Consider the following 17,036-nt stretch of genomic DNA (forward strand, 5'->3'; position numbering starts at 1 on the left):
ATATTGTACATTTTGAGGATGTAATATATTTTTTTGTCTTCTTTTTGTCAGATATTTTCATTGTTTATTGTGATAAGAAAAAAACAATAAAAGTTTTACAGCAGCGATATCAAACGCTCATTGGCTCTCGCCGGTTTCGTCATAGATTGCGACCCATACAGTCTATGATTGCGACACACACACGGCATGGTGATGCGTGTTTTGAATGAGAAACGCGCGCCTTGACGGAGTGGATCGGGAGAGTATTTTCAGCATTTTACAACTTAATTTATGCCCTGCTCCTCGCACTACTATTATATTCTGCCAGAGAGGACTGCAACTGCAGTGTATCGTCATTTGGACTACTGTGGTACTGCTCTTTGACACATCTGTAATAAATTCTTATGATTAAGTTACATGTGTTTATCTGTTACGTTTCTCTTATAGACTGTATACTTTATACACTCACTCTTTACACTCACTCTTGTTCTTCATATATATATATATATTGTTATAATATGTGCATCTGTGCAGTTCTTTGTCATAAATACAGTTTACAAAATATACTTAAGTTTCCGCTACGTTCAACCCTTATCACACCAGAGGTTTCCTCCAGTGAAAATGAAGCACATGAACGCATAGGCTATACTTTATAAAACAATGTTGCCATTTTCACTTGAATATATATATATATATATATATATATATATAATATATATATATATATATATATAGATAGATAGATAGATAGATAGATAGATAGATATATATATGCTCTGATGATTCCTTTAAGGCTTCGATGGTGTCTGCATTTTTCTTTATCAAGCTTGCAAAATTGTCCATATTCTCTTTTATTTTTTCAGCCACATGTCTCACAATGTTGTCTTGCAATTTGGAGAGTAGCCTATCAGCTTTTCCCTTCTTTGCGACCGGAGTGCACAGAGCTGAATCAGGAAGAGGGACAACTCCTCCGTCGAAATTAGTGTAGTAATACATATTACCTGCTTTGACAACCGTTAAAAAAACGTTAAATCTTTGGTTTTCTGTTGTAAATGAAAGCATCCTTTTACCTTGGTCTCTTGGTTTTTTGTATGTCATCCTTTTTTATTTTTATTTTTTGCAACTGCAGTCTGACAAACTCTGGGTAACAGATCACCAAAGAGTCCGAAATCCTTATCTCATTAAAGCCTACAACGTGTTTGCACTAATCAATTGTAACGTTTAAGGTTAGAAAATCTTTTTTATTTTATTATTATTAGTATTATTTTATTAATGCAAAAACACTTAATAACAAGCATATAACCACAACAACCCCAAAAACAACAGATTGACAAAATGAAAAAAAAAAAAAAATACACAAGATAGAAAGTAATAAATAAATAAATTAAATAAATGAATAAATAAAACTAAAAACAAACAAATAACATAAACCAGAGGGGGGAAATTATACAAGGTCAAACACTGAAAGCAATTTTTGACTTTTGAATGATTTTTTGTTTTTATGCCCATCAAACATAAAACTTAAGATTTATAGTCAATGAAGCATTTCTCAACCTTGAATATCACCAAACTATATTGAGCCATGATGATATTTGTGATAAATATAATGTAAGTTGCTCCTCTAAAATGTATGATAAAATAATTAAGAATATACCATTGCAGATGCAAATTAGTTAAGGAACAAGTAAATTATTCAATCATAATTCCCTAAATACCTGATCTTATGATAGAAAATGTTAACTTTGCTGATAAAAAAATGTTCTAACAGATTTTTGAGGAATTTCCTATTAAAAAGTTGTTTTCCAGGACCAGTAAATGGATCTTATATATTTTGTCATTATGGTAGGAAAAGAGTGTCTGAAATTAGAACTAATTTCCCATCAACCCTAAATGTAAAGAGATGCATTTTAAAATTATGAATCATATTTATCCTGCAAAAGAATTTCTAAGAGTAAGATTTAATGTTGGGGACTCTAATATATGACAATTATGCAATTTGGAGATAGAAACAGTTGAACACCTGTTTTTTCAGTGTAATTTTGTACAAACATTCTGGAATGATACATTCTGTTGGATGCACCAACGATTACCTGTAAGACTGATCCTCTCATGGGAAATTAAGTTTGGTTTGTCATTTAAGGATAAAAAGATAGCCTATGTAATAAATAATTGCTTTTGCTGAAATTTTACATTCATAAATGTAATTTTTTCAAAACTCCCCCACGATTAGTGGCGTTTAAAGAGGAATTTCTAATGTATTTGGAGACATTAAAAGGAATGAAAAAAAAAGCTAGATTTTTGTATACTTCATTACAGGACTTTGGTTTCTTAAAGTGAAAACTTCTTACTCCCCTACTTTTTCTTTATCTTTATTTATTTTTTTCTTCAGTGTTGTTATTTTTTTTTTTTCACTTTTATTTTATTCTACATGCATTTTGTTTTATGATGTACAGAGTGTGAACGAAAATTGTCTGTAATCTCAGTCATTATTTGTAAATCTCCCAGTAATGTATGCCTTTCTGTGTTAATGTTAAGCACTGAAGGAAAAAAAAAAAGATTATCGTCCCAGCCGCCATCTTGCGCTAACCCCTCTTGCTCATCTCAAACAAGACTACTCTAGAGGCCCTTTCACACTGCACGTTGGACCCGGAAAATTGCCGGATCATTGCGGGGTAGCCTTCTGTGTGAAAGCAAACACGTCCCGGGATTGATCCCGGGTTGGGGACCTAGTAACATTGCCGGGTTCAGTCGCGGAACGAGCGCTGTGTGAACAAAAGCAAGAAACTAATGCCGTGTCGCAGTGATGACGCACGTTATCGCGCGACTCTTTTGGCGTGTTTTGAATGTAGATCAACGTTCGCGAAGAAAAAAATATGTGCAACCTGTAACGAAGAAGAGATCAGTTAGTTCCTCACTTTCCGTGCTAAAGCAGATCGTTCGCCAGCTTAAGTGAAAGTTAACGTGCCTAGCGTTTTCGACTCGTACATTACACGTCACACCCTGATATCACGTGTCTTCACGGGACCTTTACGGGTTGTGTGCGAACGCACGCACATATTCCGGGTAATCACAGGCAGTGTGAAAGGGGCAAAATCTAGCGACCCGGGAACAATTGCCGGAAGAGCAGGTAAGGAAATGGCGGGTGGACGTCAGCGCAAACGGAAACTGACTCCGTGTCAGGTGGATGGCAACAGCTGGGCTGGGAATGGTCAGGAGATGGAGGAAGGAAGTGACGTAGTAAGTAAGACAGGAGAGGTGGGGAGCATTGGAGAGTTGGAAGACAGCGAGGGTAAAGAAGAGTGGAATATTAATAAAAGTAAAAAAGAAAAAGAATAATACAACTGATTGTGGTGAAAGTGCGTCTTTAAAGTATGGTGGGGAACAATATAAGGTATTTGTTAAGTTGGGGCAAGAAGGTACCACGTTCAGAGAGTGGAATCCAATACAACTTACAAAAGGGTCTAAGTAAAGAAATTGGAGAGGTAAGGAGTGCAAAAATATTAAGAAATGGACAACTTCTGGTGTTTTGTAAAAAACGAAACGAAGAACTCAACTCAAAAAAGCAGTTAAGATGAGTAAAATTCATGGTAAACTAGTGCAATGTTCAAAGGCTAATGACAAAAAAGTTAGTCAGAGGAGTCATTACAGGCATTCCGGTAAATGTAGAGACGGATGCTATAATAGCAAACATTAAGCAGGCTAAAGTATGTGAAGCTAAAAGACTTAAAACTAAGAGATTTGGAGGAGACATTTGCGACAGCTTATCAGTTATGCTTACGTTTGAAGGAGAAAACATTACCAGATAAGGTTTTTGTTGTTTTTATGAGTTATGTGGTTAAGTTGTACATCCCTCCACCACTTCGATGTTATAAATGTCAACGGTTTGGGGCATATCGCGGCTGTTATGTAAAGGGAAAAAAAGAGGTGTAGTAAGTGTGGAGGAGACCATGAGTATGATGAATGTGACAAAGCTCGCAATCAATGCTGCAATTGTGGAGGGGGAGCACAGTGCAGCATACCAGGGTTGTGAATTTAGTAAAAGAGCCAAAGAGGTACAAAGAATTAAGGTAACTGAAGGCATTAGCTACTCTGAAGCAGTAAAAGCTGGTCCCCAGAGTGAATGTAATACCAAAACTAAATGAGGGCATTGGAAATGACATAATAAATGAAGAGGATGAAGAGAAAAGGAAAAGACAATTTAGTTGTCAGCAAAACATGATTTTGTGATTTTTTCTGGTTTGAATTGAAGATTATCAACTGTTCTGCACAGACAACGAGTCGTACTGAAAGGATTAAAATTATTGTGAAAGCAGCTGAAAAATATTTGGGGATAAAAGGAATGGTTTGGAAAACCGTTAGGGATAACTTAAGTACAGACACACAGTCTACCCAGCACAATGTTGGTATAGACTAAATGGTGGTAAATGTAGGCATACTACAATGGAATGCTAGAAGTTTAATAGCTAACGGCCAAGAATTTAAGAAAAATATGTAGATGAGTTAAAAGAGAAACCAAATATAATATGTGTACAAGAAACATGGTTGAAATCGGAGTTAGATTTTATTATTAAAAGGCTATTCAGCAATAAGGAGAGATAGAGAAAATGGTAGAGGGGGAGGATTAGTAACTTTTATACAAAATGGTTTAAGCTATGAAATTATAAATGTAAATGATAAGAATGAATCAATTATCATAAGGATATGGACAAGTAAAGGCTCTATAGATGTAATAAATTATTATAAATCCTTGTGGGGAAAATAGAGGGAAGTATTTTGGAAAATATTGTGGGATCACCACTCAGTGAGGTAATATGGTGTGGGGATTTTAATGCACACAAGAGTACATTATGGGGAAGTAACAGTACAGATGCAATGGTTTAGCTTTAGAAGAATATATTGATGATAAATGCTTGGTATGTCTTAACAATGGTGAGGGAACACGGTTTAACAGCAACAATAAACAATACAGAATCAGTACTTGATTTAACTTTTGTATCCAGTGCAATAGCAGGTATTATTTAGTACGTGGAGTGTAGATAAGGAAACTACATATAGGTAGTGATCATTTCCCTATTCTAATTAAAGTTGGATCAGAGACGTGTCAAGAAAGGACTAAAAAATATTCCAAGGTGGAAAATAGAGAAAGCGAAATTGGGAACAGTTTCAGATCATTTGTGCAGTTAAAAATGTCTTCCTTTAAACTTAAAAAATGAGGATAAAGAAATAGGAATAAATGAGTTTAATAGTGTATTAGTAAATGAAATAATATTGTCAGCTGAGGAGGAAAACAATACCTAAAAGTAAAGGAAATAGGAAAGGGTAAGAATGTACCATGGTGGAATGATGAGTGCAGTGTAAAGCAGTTAAAAGCAAGAAACAAAGCTTTTAAATATGTTAAGAAATATCATTCTCAGGATGCTTTGATAGAGTATAAAAGAAAGCAGGCAGTAGTTAGGGAAAACAGTTTTAAGACACAAAAAACGCAATTTCTGGAGGGAAAAGTTTTGTAATGATATAAGGAAGGGATGTGAAGTTATCTGATATATGGGGAATGATAAGGAGGATGGGAGGCGTTAGAAGGAATTATGAATCACTGTATTAAATAGTGGTGATAAAGTGGCAGTTACGAATTTAGAAAAAAAAGCTGAAGTTTTAGCTCAAACATTTAGGAAAGTGCATAGTTCTGAGAACCCTCACTAAGGAAGCACAAGTGAATAGAAAGGAAAGTGTTAGAAAAGTTTCCCAGATATTTTAAAAAAGAAAGGGACATTCAGGAAATCCATTAGATGTACCGTTAAAAAATGTTTGAGTTGAAAAAAAGCAGTCCTTAATGCAAAACAGACTGCTCCAGGAAAAGACATGGTATGTTACAAAAATGGTAGCAAATATGACAGATGAGAGGACACTAGAAATAGTACTAAAATTTTTAATATAAATTTGGGAAATGGGTCAGCTTCCATCAGTGTGGAAACATGCAATTATTAGTACCTATTTTTAAAAGCCAGGGAAAAAAAACCCGTCTGACCCGTCTAGTTATAGACCAATTGCCTTAACATCGCAGTTGTGTAAAATAATGGAAAGATTAATTACAGATAGATTGACGCCATTATTTAGAAAGTAATGACCTTTTTACCCCATATCAGAGGTGGGGTTCGTAAGGGGCGAAGTACAATGGATTCATTATTATGTTTAGAATCCGATATTAGGAAAGCACAGACTAATAGGGAGGTGGTAAATAGCAGTTTTCTTTGATGTAGAGAAAGCATATGATATGCTTTGGAAAGAAGGGTTATTAATTAAATTACAACGATTAGGGAATTGGTGGTAGAGTATACAATTGGATTTTGGATTTTTTGTTAATAGGAATATTCAGGTAAGAGTAGGTGCAGAATTTTCTGAGGTATATATACAGTAGAGAACGGAACTCCACAAGGTAGTGTATGTAGCCCATTATTATTCAATATTATGATTAACGATATATTCTCAAATATTGACCAGAAAATTGGAAAATCCCTGTATGCTGATGATGGAGCATTATGGTTTAGAGGCCGTAATGAATCTTATGTTAAAGCAAAAAATGCAAGAGGCAATTAAGGAAGTGGAAAAAAATGGACAAATAAATGGGGATTTTAGATTATCAGTGTCAAAAACACAAGTCATATGTTTTTCAAAAAAGCATAAGATCACACCTGTATCCTAAATTTTATATAGTCAGCCTCTTGAGCAAATGAAGATTATTAGGTTTCCTTGGGATGTGGTTTGATGAAAAAACTGACATGGAAGATTCATTGGGAAAAAATGGTAATAATAAATGTAAAAAGATTGTTAATATCCTACGCTGTTTATCAGGACAAGCATGGGGAGCAAGCAGGGCATCTTTAAAAAATATATATTGGGCACTAATGAGGTCTGTCTTTGATTAGGGGTGTATAGCATATATGTCATCAGCAGAGTCTAATATCAAAACATTGGATGTCATGCAAAGCTCAGGCTCTTAAGGATATGTAGTGGATCTTTTAAAAAACACCCCGGTATCTTCTATGCAAGTGGAAATGGGTGAGATGCCTTTGCGGATCAGAAGGGTACAACTGATGTTAGCATACTGGATTAATGTGAAGGGACAAGTTGATAGCCATCCAGCTAAAGCTATCTTAAAAGATTGCTGGGAACATGGAAAGTCCAATTACAAAAGTTTGTGGGTGGATTGGCGATGCGAAAGCTGAGAATATTGGGTTACATAAATTACAGTACTGGTTCAACGGTTTCAGTCCTCCTATTCCACCATGGTTTTTTCCCCTATAACCAGATGTAGATTTAGGCATTCATAAGGAAATAAAAAGTAAGTCAAAGGACAGTAGCAGTGAGGGATATTGTTAAATATTATCTGGATATGCATTTCTCTGACGATACATTCATATTTACAGATGGTTCTAAGGATCCAAAGACAGGACACGCTGGGTCAGCAGTATATAAAGTGATCCAAAGAATGGGGGTATGTATGGTCAGGAAAAAGAATAACAGAGATAATTTATCAGTATACACAACAACAGAGCTGGTTGCAATTTTGTTGGCCTTGGAATGGTATACAGGGGACAATGAGTTAAATAACTCAGGATTATATCTGATAGTTATTTCAGCTTTAGAAAGCATAACAAAAACTGGGAATCTATCTAAGGAATGATATAATTCATAAAATTGTTATGGTTTTGCATAAGTAAATGCAAAGGATTTAAAAATCAGGTTTCTCTGGGTACCTGCACATGTTGGAGTGAAACGGGAATGAGGAGGTTGATAAACTTGCAAAACAAACACTGAAACCACAAATAGAATATTACAAGTTCCATATAGTAAATCCTCGAAGCTGCAAAAACATTCATTAAAGCATATGCAAGATCAAAATGGCAGGAGTATTGGGTGGATCAAGATAAAGGGAGGCATTTATATAATATACAACCAGAAGTGGGTATAGGAAGGACAGAGTGTAGGTAGAGTAGAAGAGAAGAAGAGTATAGTATTACACGGTTAAGAATAGGACACACTGGGCTCAATTCTTCATTGAAGATAATAGGGAAACATCCAACAGGGAACTGCCAATATTGCAGTCATTTAGAAACTGTAGAGCATATTTTATTTCAGTGCACAAAGTACAACCAAGAAAGAAACCAGCTTTTTCAGTCTCTCAGAAGTGTCAATCAGAATAATTTTACAATGCAAGGTTTATTAGGGAAAGCATCCAGTAACATTCATCAATTTGTTATTAAGTTTCTTAGAGACACAGGCTTAGCCTATAGGATTTAATTTTTTTTTTTTATTATTATTATTATTATTATTATTTTTTTTTTTTTTTTTTTTTAAGATCCAATATCTCCTGATTCACACCTCCAGCCCGTCGGGGATGCGGTAATGCACCGTTAAGTTGGTTTGCCAAACCGCCATAAATAAAAAACAAAAGAAGGAAGAAGAAGAACAATTGCCGGAACACATTACCCGTGTATTTCTCGGAAAAAAAATGCGGAATCGCAGTGTGAAAGGGGCTTTGTACTGTTGTGCTTGGTGGTGACGTAATTGCACTGCGACGGCAGCGGAAGAGACGTGGCAAAAAATGCAACCTAGCTGCCATAAATATATAGAGGATAGACCCTGAGCGTGTACAGTTCCGCGCTAATATTTGCATCAGTTTGTGGCTAACTGGTATTTTTATTGACCTTTTAAGGTAAATATAGTATTGTTTCACTATTAAAATGTTGATTAGTTGCGAGAAGTATGTTGCAGTCGAACAGCTAACCATCCGTGTACTGTCAGCTTACTTACATTTACCTTCTGTCTGACTAAATAATGGCACAGTTTTGTATATGTTATAACTACCAGCTATTTGCCAGTTTATATTCAAGCTATATATTGAAGTGCCAAGAAGAGCTGCATCGGCTAAATGTTTTATATTTAAAATGTGTATTTGAGAGTACATTAGAATCCACCCTCGAATCAAGTTGGATTAGGTTAATGTACGCGAGTTGAACAGATGATTCTGGATGATTATATATGGATTTTTTTGCTTGACAGACAGACCATGGTTTGTGCAAGTGTCCTAAGAGGAAGGTAACGAACTTGTTCTGCTTTGAACATCGTGTCAACGTTTGTGAGCACTGTCTTGTATCCAATCACAATAAGGTTAGTGCTCTAATATTTAGTTAAAATTCATGACTGAAATGGATAGTTTACCCAAAAATTTAAATTCTGTCATCATTTACTTAGCCTCATATTGTTCCATATCTTTCTTTCGTATTTTCTTTCTTACTTTTTTCTTCAATAGAATGTAAAATAATATATTTTGAAAAATGTTGGTAACCAGACAGTTTCGGTTGCCATTGACTTCCATGGCATTGACATAATACAGTGGAAGTCAAACTACTTGGCCTATCAGCATTCTGTGGAAAATTATCATCTTTTGTATACAAAAATGCATCACAAATGCATGCAAGATTTGTTATGGTATGAGCATGAGTAAATGATGACAGGATTTTCGCTTTTGGGTGGATTATTGCTTTAAGGAGAAAATATATTTTGAAAATGTATAAACACAAACACTTTTGTTTTGTTACTTTTATTTGTACAGTGTATTGTACAGTCATACCTGCAGTGGCTACAAGACAGCGATTACAACCCAAACTGCAGCCTGTGCAGCCAGCCCTTAGATTCCCAGGATAACTGTTCGGCTAGTCTGTTATGGTGGGAGTGGTGAGAACAACAGGCATAATGTTTTACAGTGAATTCAAGTCTGAGAGTTTAAAAAAAGAAAAAAGCAAGTAGGCATTTTACATAGTGTGTGAAGCCATGCATTAGTGTGACTTTCAATACGTACCTTGTTTTGAAAGCTGAACCAAAAGACCCATACCAAATATATATGGTACGACTGTGTGTACATTTACACCCCTAGCAGAATTTTGTAATTTTCTTTTTTTTTTCTTTTTTTTTTTTTATCTCATTGCATCTAAAATTATTTACCATATCAGATTTATTCCCACTGGTCATGTCTGAATGAGCTCGCCTCCCGTCAGCCTCTCTACACGGCACCTGCTGGGTACCAGTGCCCAACATGCCAAGGGTCCTGTGTTCCCACCCTCAAACCTGGCCAGTCCTGTTGCAGACATGCTGAGAGAACCAGCTGTCCTATGTCAACTGGGCTAGAGCAGACTGGGCCTTCCGCTGGTGAGGGAGAAATATGATTATATGGTTTTGATACACTTATTTCAAAACTATAGACACAACACATACTCCTTTATTAATACTATTTTCTATATCTGAGTTAAGTAGAGGGACCCATTAGTAAAAATTAGTAAACTAAATTTGTAAAAGTTTGTGAACAAACTTTGATAGTTAGCTTGAGAAAGCAACTTTACAGTATATATACCTTCATGAGTATGTTCAAGACGTTTTTTCTTTGAAAATTAATTAACACTGATTTAGCAATTTGCATTGATATATTTTTACTTCTTTTACTATCTAGATTGAAGATCCACCAAAGAGTGAGGAAAAGTACAACAACATGACCATTACATGCTACTCTGAGTGGTCATCTTTTGAGAGTGAGTTTGTCATAATTGTAATTTACATTTTTGGCAGGGTTCCACGTGTCTTGGAAAGCATAGAAATCTGTGATGCAGTTTTGCTGGCATAGAAAAAAAGAGAAAATAAAAGTTTTGGTTGTAATAGGGCTGTGCAAAAATCGAATGCGATTTTTCATGCGCATCTCCTCAGTAAAGGCACTCCTGTCATTAGTAGTATATCTGCTAATCGTGCACGTGCGTTCAGATCAGGATTGCCAGGTTTTCAAAACAAAACACTGCCCAATTGCTTCTCAAAACTAGTCCAATCGCGTTTTCATTCCGGGTGATAAAAATACACGTTTTTTGGCAGGGTTCCCTTGTTAATATTCACATTTTAGGGGCTAATAATATCACCTTATTGGTATTGGGGTCGCTTCAAACCCGCGAACATGAAAAACACCCACAGACTTGGCAAAACACTGATTGGCATTTACTACACAGAGCCGTAATTCACTGACAATCTACACAAAAACTCGATTTTAAAATCGCAGGCGATTCTTTGTCGATTTTGAAAGCGATTTTGTGTAGCTTGTCGGTGGACTACGGCTCTGTGTAGTAAATGCCGCTCCACCTGAACCAGTGTTGCCAAGTCTGCGGTTTTTTTTTCCGGGATCTGCAGGTTGAAGCGACCCCAATACCAATAACGTGATATTTAGCCCCTAAAATGCAAATTTTACCAAGGCAACCCTGCCCAAAAAGGTATATTTTAACCCCGGGATGCAATTTTTTTCGAGGAAACTCCTGGAAATGCGATTGGGCTAGTTTTGGACTAGTTTTGAGAAGCAACTGGGCAGGATTTGTTGTGAAAACCTGGCAACCCTGATCTTAACGCACGTGCTGGAGATATACTACTAATTACAGGAGCATCTTTACTGATGAGATGCGCATGAAAATCGCATTCGATTTTTTGCACAGCCCTAGGTTGTAAGTTTACATAAACCCAAAAGAATCTGCAAATTGCATGCCTTTTATTTAGCCATGGAGGTTATTTTTTCAGGGTAAGTTTTTACTTCAAGCACATGCGTGAACTTATAATAGTATATATTATTACAATATAGTTATCAAATATGCTACATATATACACTCACTGGCCACTTTATTAGGTATACCTTGCTAGTACCGGGTTGGACCCCCTTTTGCCTTCAGAACTGCCTTAATTCTTCAGTTGGTACTAAGGTACTAAGCAAAGTGTGCCAAGAAAATATCCCCCACACCATTACACCACCACCAGCCTGAACTGTTGAGACAAGGCAGGATGGATCCATGCTTTCATGTTCTTTAAGCCAATTCTGTCCCTGCCATCTGAATGTCGCAGGAGAACCATTAGAGCAGGGGAATGGTTATCCAATCTTCTATTGTCCAATTTTGATGAGCCTGTGTGAATTGTAGCCTCCGTTTCCTGTTCTCTGACATCAACAAGGCATTTTCTTCAACACAGCTGCCGCTCACGCTGGAAATTTTGTCTTTTTGGACCATTTTCTGTAAACCCTAGAGATGGTTTTGTGTGATAATCCCAGTAGATCAGCAGTTTCTGAAATACTCAGACCATCCCATCTGCCACCAACAACCATTCCACATTCAAAGTCACTTAATAAATCCCCTTTCTTCCCCATTCTGATGCTCAGTTTGAACTTCAGTAAGTCGTCTTCACCACATCTAGATGCCTAAATGCATTGAGTTGCTGCCACGTGATTGGCTGATTAGCAATTTGTGTTACCACGCAATTGAATAGGTGTACCTAATAAAGTGGCCGGTGGGTGTATATATTGTATAATATGTTAATTATAAAACACTATTGAAATAATATATAATATATATTATATTATTCTATTATGTTGTTATATTTTTTTGTCATATATAATAGTTATCTATATAATAATTATAAAACACCATTATAACAATGTGAATATTTATTTTATGGTGAATGATATTTATTATATTTTATTGTCATCTCACACATTGTGGATCTGCATTTCTATAATGTATTTCTATCATAAAAATACCTAGGCAAGGCTTAAAGTTCTCCGGCACCGTGCCAGATCTCCGGCGTGCGGCGTTTGGCTGCCGGAAAAAAAAAAGTCGTCCTACATTGTAAAAACATTTGTTGATATCACGTTCGAGGTTTATGAGTTTTGCCTACCAATTTATGAGAGGAGCTTTCACTCTCAACCAAACTAACATTACTAGCCAATCAGAAGTTTTTGCTCTTCTATAGACAAGAGACCTGCATCAACTGATGAATGGAAAAGAAGCCTGGGTCCTCAAGTGCGACACATTGAAAAAGCTGCGAGGCGCAATGGTCAAAGATTTCCATCTAGCGTCATATTTACATAGAAAAGCAAATTTAAAAAAGCAGGTGGAGGCTTTGGAACCGCATGATCTCTTAATGGTAATTTACCATTAAAGACTGTATGCGTGAAAGGGGCTAAACTCTTCCTCTGTATGCGTGAGTTTGGGTTGCTTAATTAACGTTCATCTGGAAAAACTCACTTGATTTGTAATCAGTTTCAGTTTATTAATATAGAAACATATAAAACAGCCACATGGCTGACCAAAGTGCTGTACAAAAATTCAAAATAATAAAAAATATATAAAAAATCAGCACAACAACGACACATTTGAACAGGGCTCTCCCCCTAATAATAATATAAGTAAATATATACTAATCAAGAAGAAAAAAAAAGTATAAACCCATAACAGACTAAGTAAAGACTGTAATAGAAAAATTATTTGTAAGCCAAACAAAACAAGATATGCATTTAGGAGAGATTTAAAAGTGGACAGAGAAGGGGCAAGTCTAATCTCTAAAGGGAGGCTATTCCACATCTGCAGCCCAAACCACTGAAAAAGCTCGATCCCCTCTGCATTTTGAGTCTGGATTGTGGGACTAGAAGAAGATTCTGACCACTGGATCGTAAGCGTCTGGATGGAACGTATATGGGTACAGTAATTCAGATAAATAAATAGGGGCTAGATAATGTAACGATTTATATATTACTAAAATAATTGTGAAATCAATTCTGAATTTAATAGGCAGCCAATGAAGGGTTTGAAGACAATCCGATTAAAACTGTAGGAGGAGAGTTCGTCAAAATAACGAGGCATGGAAATGGCAAAAACTGCACAAAAAATCCTACAGGAAATTCAAAAGAGAGCTGCGTTATAAATTTGGGCGTCTGTACTTCCCGGTCAGAGAGCACCTGTCCATCAAAAGCTCACTATCCAATCAGAGTAGATCCCTGTTAAGCCCGCCCCCACGAGAGGTTTGTGTCAAAACACCAAACGAAAAACTGCGAAACGTAAGCGAAATCTGTGGCAATGCATTCAGAATCCACGATTACCGAAAACCAATCTTTAAAAAACATTAACAAATAATGAAGCATATTTGAAGAGTCTGATAATTTGTGCGACTGAGTTCATTTTTTTCATTTTCATTGTGTTTTTCTTCTTCATTGTAATGGCATATTTTTGATAGTTTTCTGAAAAAGTTACGTTCAGTTTTATAAAGTTCGTTCAGTTTTATAAAGTTTCGTTCATTTTTATAGAAGCAAATGTAATTCCATACTAGACAGAACCATTTTTCAAAAAAAAAGAAAAAAAAAAGTATATTAAAACACACAGGATCACCCTATAACATTGCAGTAGAGCGATCCAATAATAATTATATCATAACTGACTTTGTTTTTTGTTTTTTTTTAATTAATCCATTGAAAAGAGTGAAAACATTTTTTTAGTAATTAATACACTGTAAATTAAAAATCGTAGACTGCCATGATTATAACAGGGGTAAAAATGTTAGTTTTGTCCAAACATTTTAAACTGATTTGATATACTCATCTGTGCTTCAGCCCCTACAGTGGATATAACTTCAAACCTCACACCCACCAGTCTACCACCTGATCAGGATGTGGAAACAATGCACAAAATGGAAACTGAAAGAGTGCCCAGAATCACTCTGCCATCAGTATGAGCACCACCTCTACCACCGATACAATCACCATTAACACAGGTAACCATTAGTACTGGCATATTGTTTTTGTGAATATTTAAGCATTTAAATGATTCCTTTTTTTGTTTTTTTTTTTTTTTTTTTGTTTTTTTTTGCTTTCTAATATTAAATTTCACTATGTACGGAAAAGGAAATAATTATTAATTAGTTTGTGATTTAACTTTGTTGTGAAGGCTAATGCCACCATCGTGTTCAGACTAGAACACTAATTTAATGTTTACTGTGTTCTGTGAATGTAAATAATGGATCTCCGTAAAAAAAAAAAAAAAATGCATACTGTATGTAAAACAATTCAGTAGTATATTTTTGCTATACTGTCAAATTCCTACATTCAGGTTTTTCCTCCGTATTGAATGAATGGTGACCAGTGATCTGTTCATTCAGTATGCTGGATCAAAACTTATTTTTCACATTTTATAATCAGTTGTTGTGGTGTGTTAAAAATGATTAAACTTCAGCAGCTGAATCTCATAATGGGTCACGAACAACAGGTTTAAATGCATTTGATGTCTGTAACAGTATGCTTTAGGTGTGTGATTGGTATAATTACAGTCTCTAATACAGAGGTCTCCAAATTCCCTCCTGGAGGGCTGGTGCCCTGCAGAGTTTTGTTCCAACTTGCCTCAACACACCTGCCTGGAAGTTTCTAGTATGCCTTGTAAGACCTTGATTAGCTGGTTCAGGTCTGTTTAATTAGGGTTGGAGCCAAACTCTGCAGGACACTGGCCCTCCGGGACCAAGTTTGGAGACCCCTGCTCTAATATATTCTTTGTTAATTTCTCTTCCAATTGTATTCTTAGCTGTATCCCCAAGAAAGGTATACGGACACACGGATTCAGGACACAGTGCAGTGATGCAGATTGACTTTGATGATGATAAATACCGCAGGGCGGCCTGCCCTTAGCTTGTTTGCACAGGTTCTGAAGTGAGTGTCCTTAGTCTGTGGCTTCAAATTCATTTATTGCAAAAAAAGAAGGCCTATCCTACTTTGTCATACGCTGTAATATATTTTCATTGGCAGTTTTGCCAGCATTGATTTTACACAACTAGTATGTGTAAATCCAGTATAATTTTTTTTTAATTGCTACTTTTTCACTAATTTAATTGATTTACCTTGGTTACATTTATTAAGGGAAAACATTTTTGTCTTCCCATTAAATGTACTAATATATGTGTATGATTTATATTCATTTTTTTTAGGAATCGTACTGGCACTAAGAAAAAGACCCTCACACTGAAACAGCGAATCTTCATGTGTTGTTGGTTGGAGTGATTGGTTTCTTTACCCTCGTTATAATCATGGCCCAAACTGGGGTCGAGCCTCAGCTGAGACAGATCCGAACCTGATCCCATGCTGAATCCCCACATCAGGGTAGGCAACATGTGATGGATCCACTTCCCTACTAAAAACTTTGTGGATTCAGCTTGCAGTTTGACTTTACTTATAAAACATGATTTGAAAATGCTGGAGAAAGAATCTTCCATCATTATTCTTGGACTAGTGTTTGGACTGTATAGGAAAGTGTGACTCGGTTGTCAACCATAAAGAAGATAAAGAAGATGGAGATTGGTCAAGTTGTTTGTTGCACAACAAATCTCAGATTTCTCTTGAGGAGAGATTATATAGGCTCCATAAGTGTGCAAACTGTGTATTATTCAGCGCTGTAATTATCCTTGTAATACCCTTCTTAAAATTGGGATAAAAGATTTTGTCACTATTTTGAAATCTTGCATTTTTTTTTATAATATGTACAGAACTCATTAGGACTACACGTGTACTGGTGTGGTTATTGCTTCTCTGAAGTGTCAAAATTTTGGTTACATTTATTAATTGCCGATCAGTTATCAACCCCCTGTATGTGAGAAGGATTTTTTATTTATATACACTTTTCTTTGCTGTTGACTCTACAAACTGTAAAATGGATTCACTAAAGCAATCATTTTGGTTTTGCATGCTTTAGTAAAACTATTTTGGTTAAAGGACACCTATTATGCCCCTTTTACACAAGATGTAATATAAATCTTATAGCTCTCCTGAATGTGCCTGGGAAGTTTTCAGCTCAAAATACTATACAGATCGTTTATTATAACATGCTGAAAAGTGTCATTTTTGGGGCGTTTGAGTGTTTGAGTGTGCATTTGCACAATGGAAACATATCAACTTGGACCTGTTCAACAAAAGAACGCCAGAGGGCGAGCTTGGACCTGAAGCTCACAACTTGATGAGAATAAATTTCGTATTCAGGTCATTGAGATGCTTAAAAACATCAGCGAGATATGCGAGCTTTGAACACTTCTGAAATTAAACTCTTAGTAACGCGTTTTACTCTAATTTTTTTTAGTAACGGAGTAATCTAACACGTTATAATTTTCAAAACAGTAATTAGAGTATAGTTACAAGCCGAGGCCTCTATACGTTACTGCCACGTTATATTGCTGACAGA

The 17,036-nt window shown here is 35.9% G+C and overlaps 1 pseudogene; it reads left to right on the forward strand.

The window, feature by feature from the left end:
• Positions 1–3,315: 3,315 nt before the first annotated feature.
• Positions 3,316–15,986, forward strand: LOC122133970 (annotated as a pseudogene).
• The last annotated feature ends 1,050 nt before the right edge of the window (positions 15,987–17,036 follow it).

The sequence above is a fragment of the Cyprinus carpio genome, unplaced genomic scaffold (genome assembly GCF_018340385.1).
Source record: "Cyprinus carpio isolate SPL01 unplaced genomic scaffold, ASM1834038v1 S000006617, whole genome shotgun sequence".
Classification (NCBI taxonomy): Eukaryota; Metazoa; Chordata; class Actinopteri; order Cypriniformes; family Cyprinidae; genus Cyprinus; species Cyprinus carpio.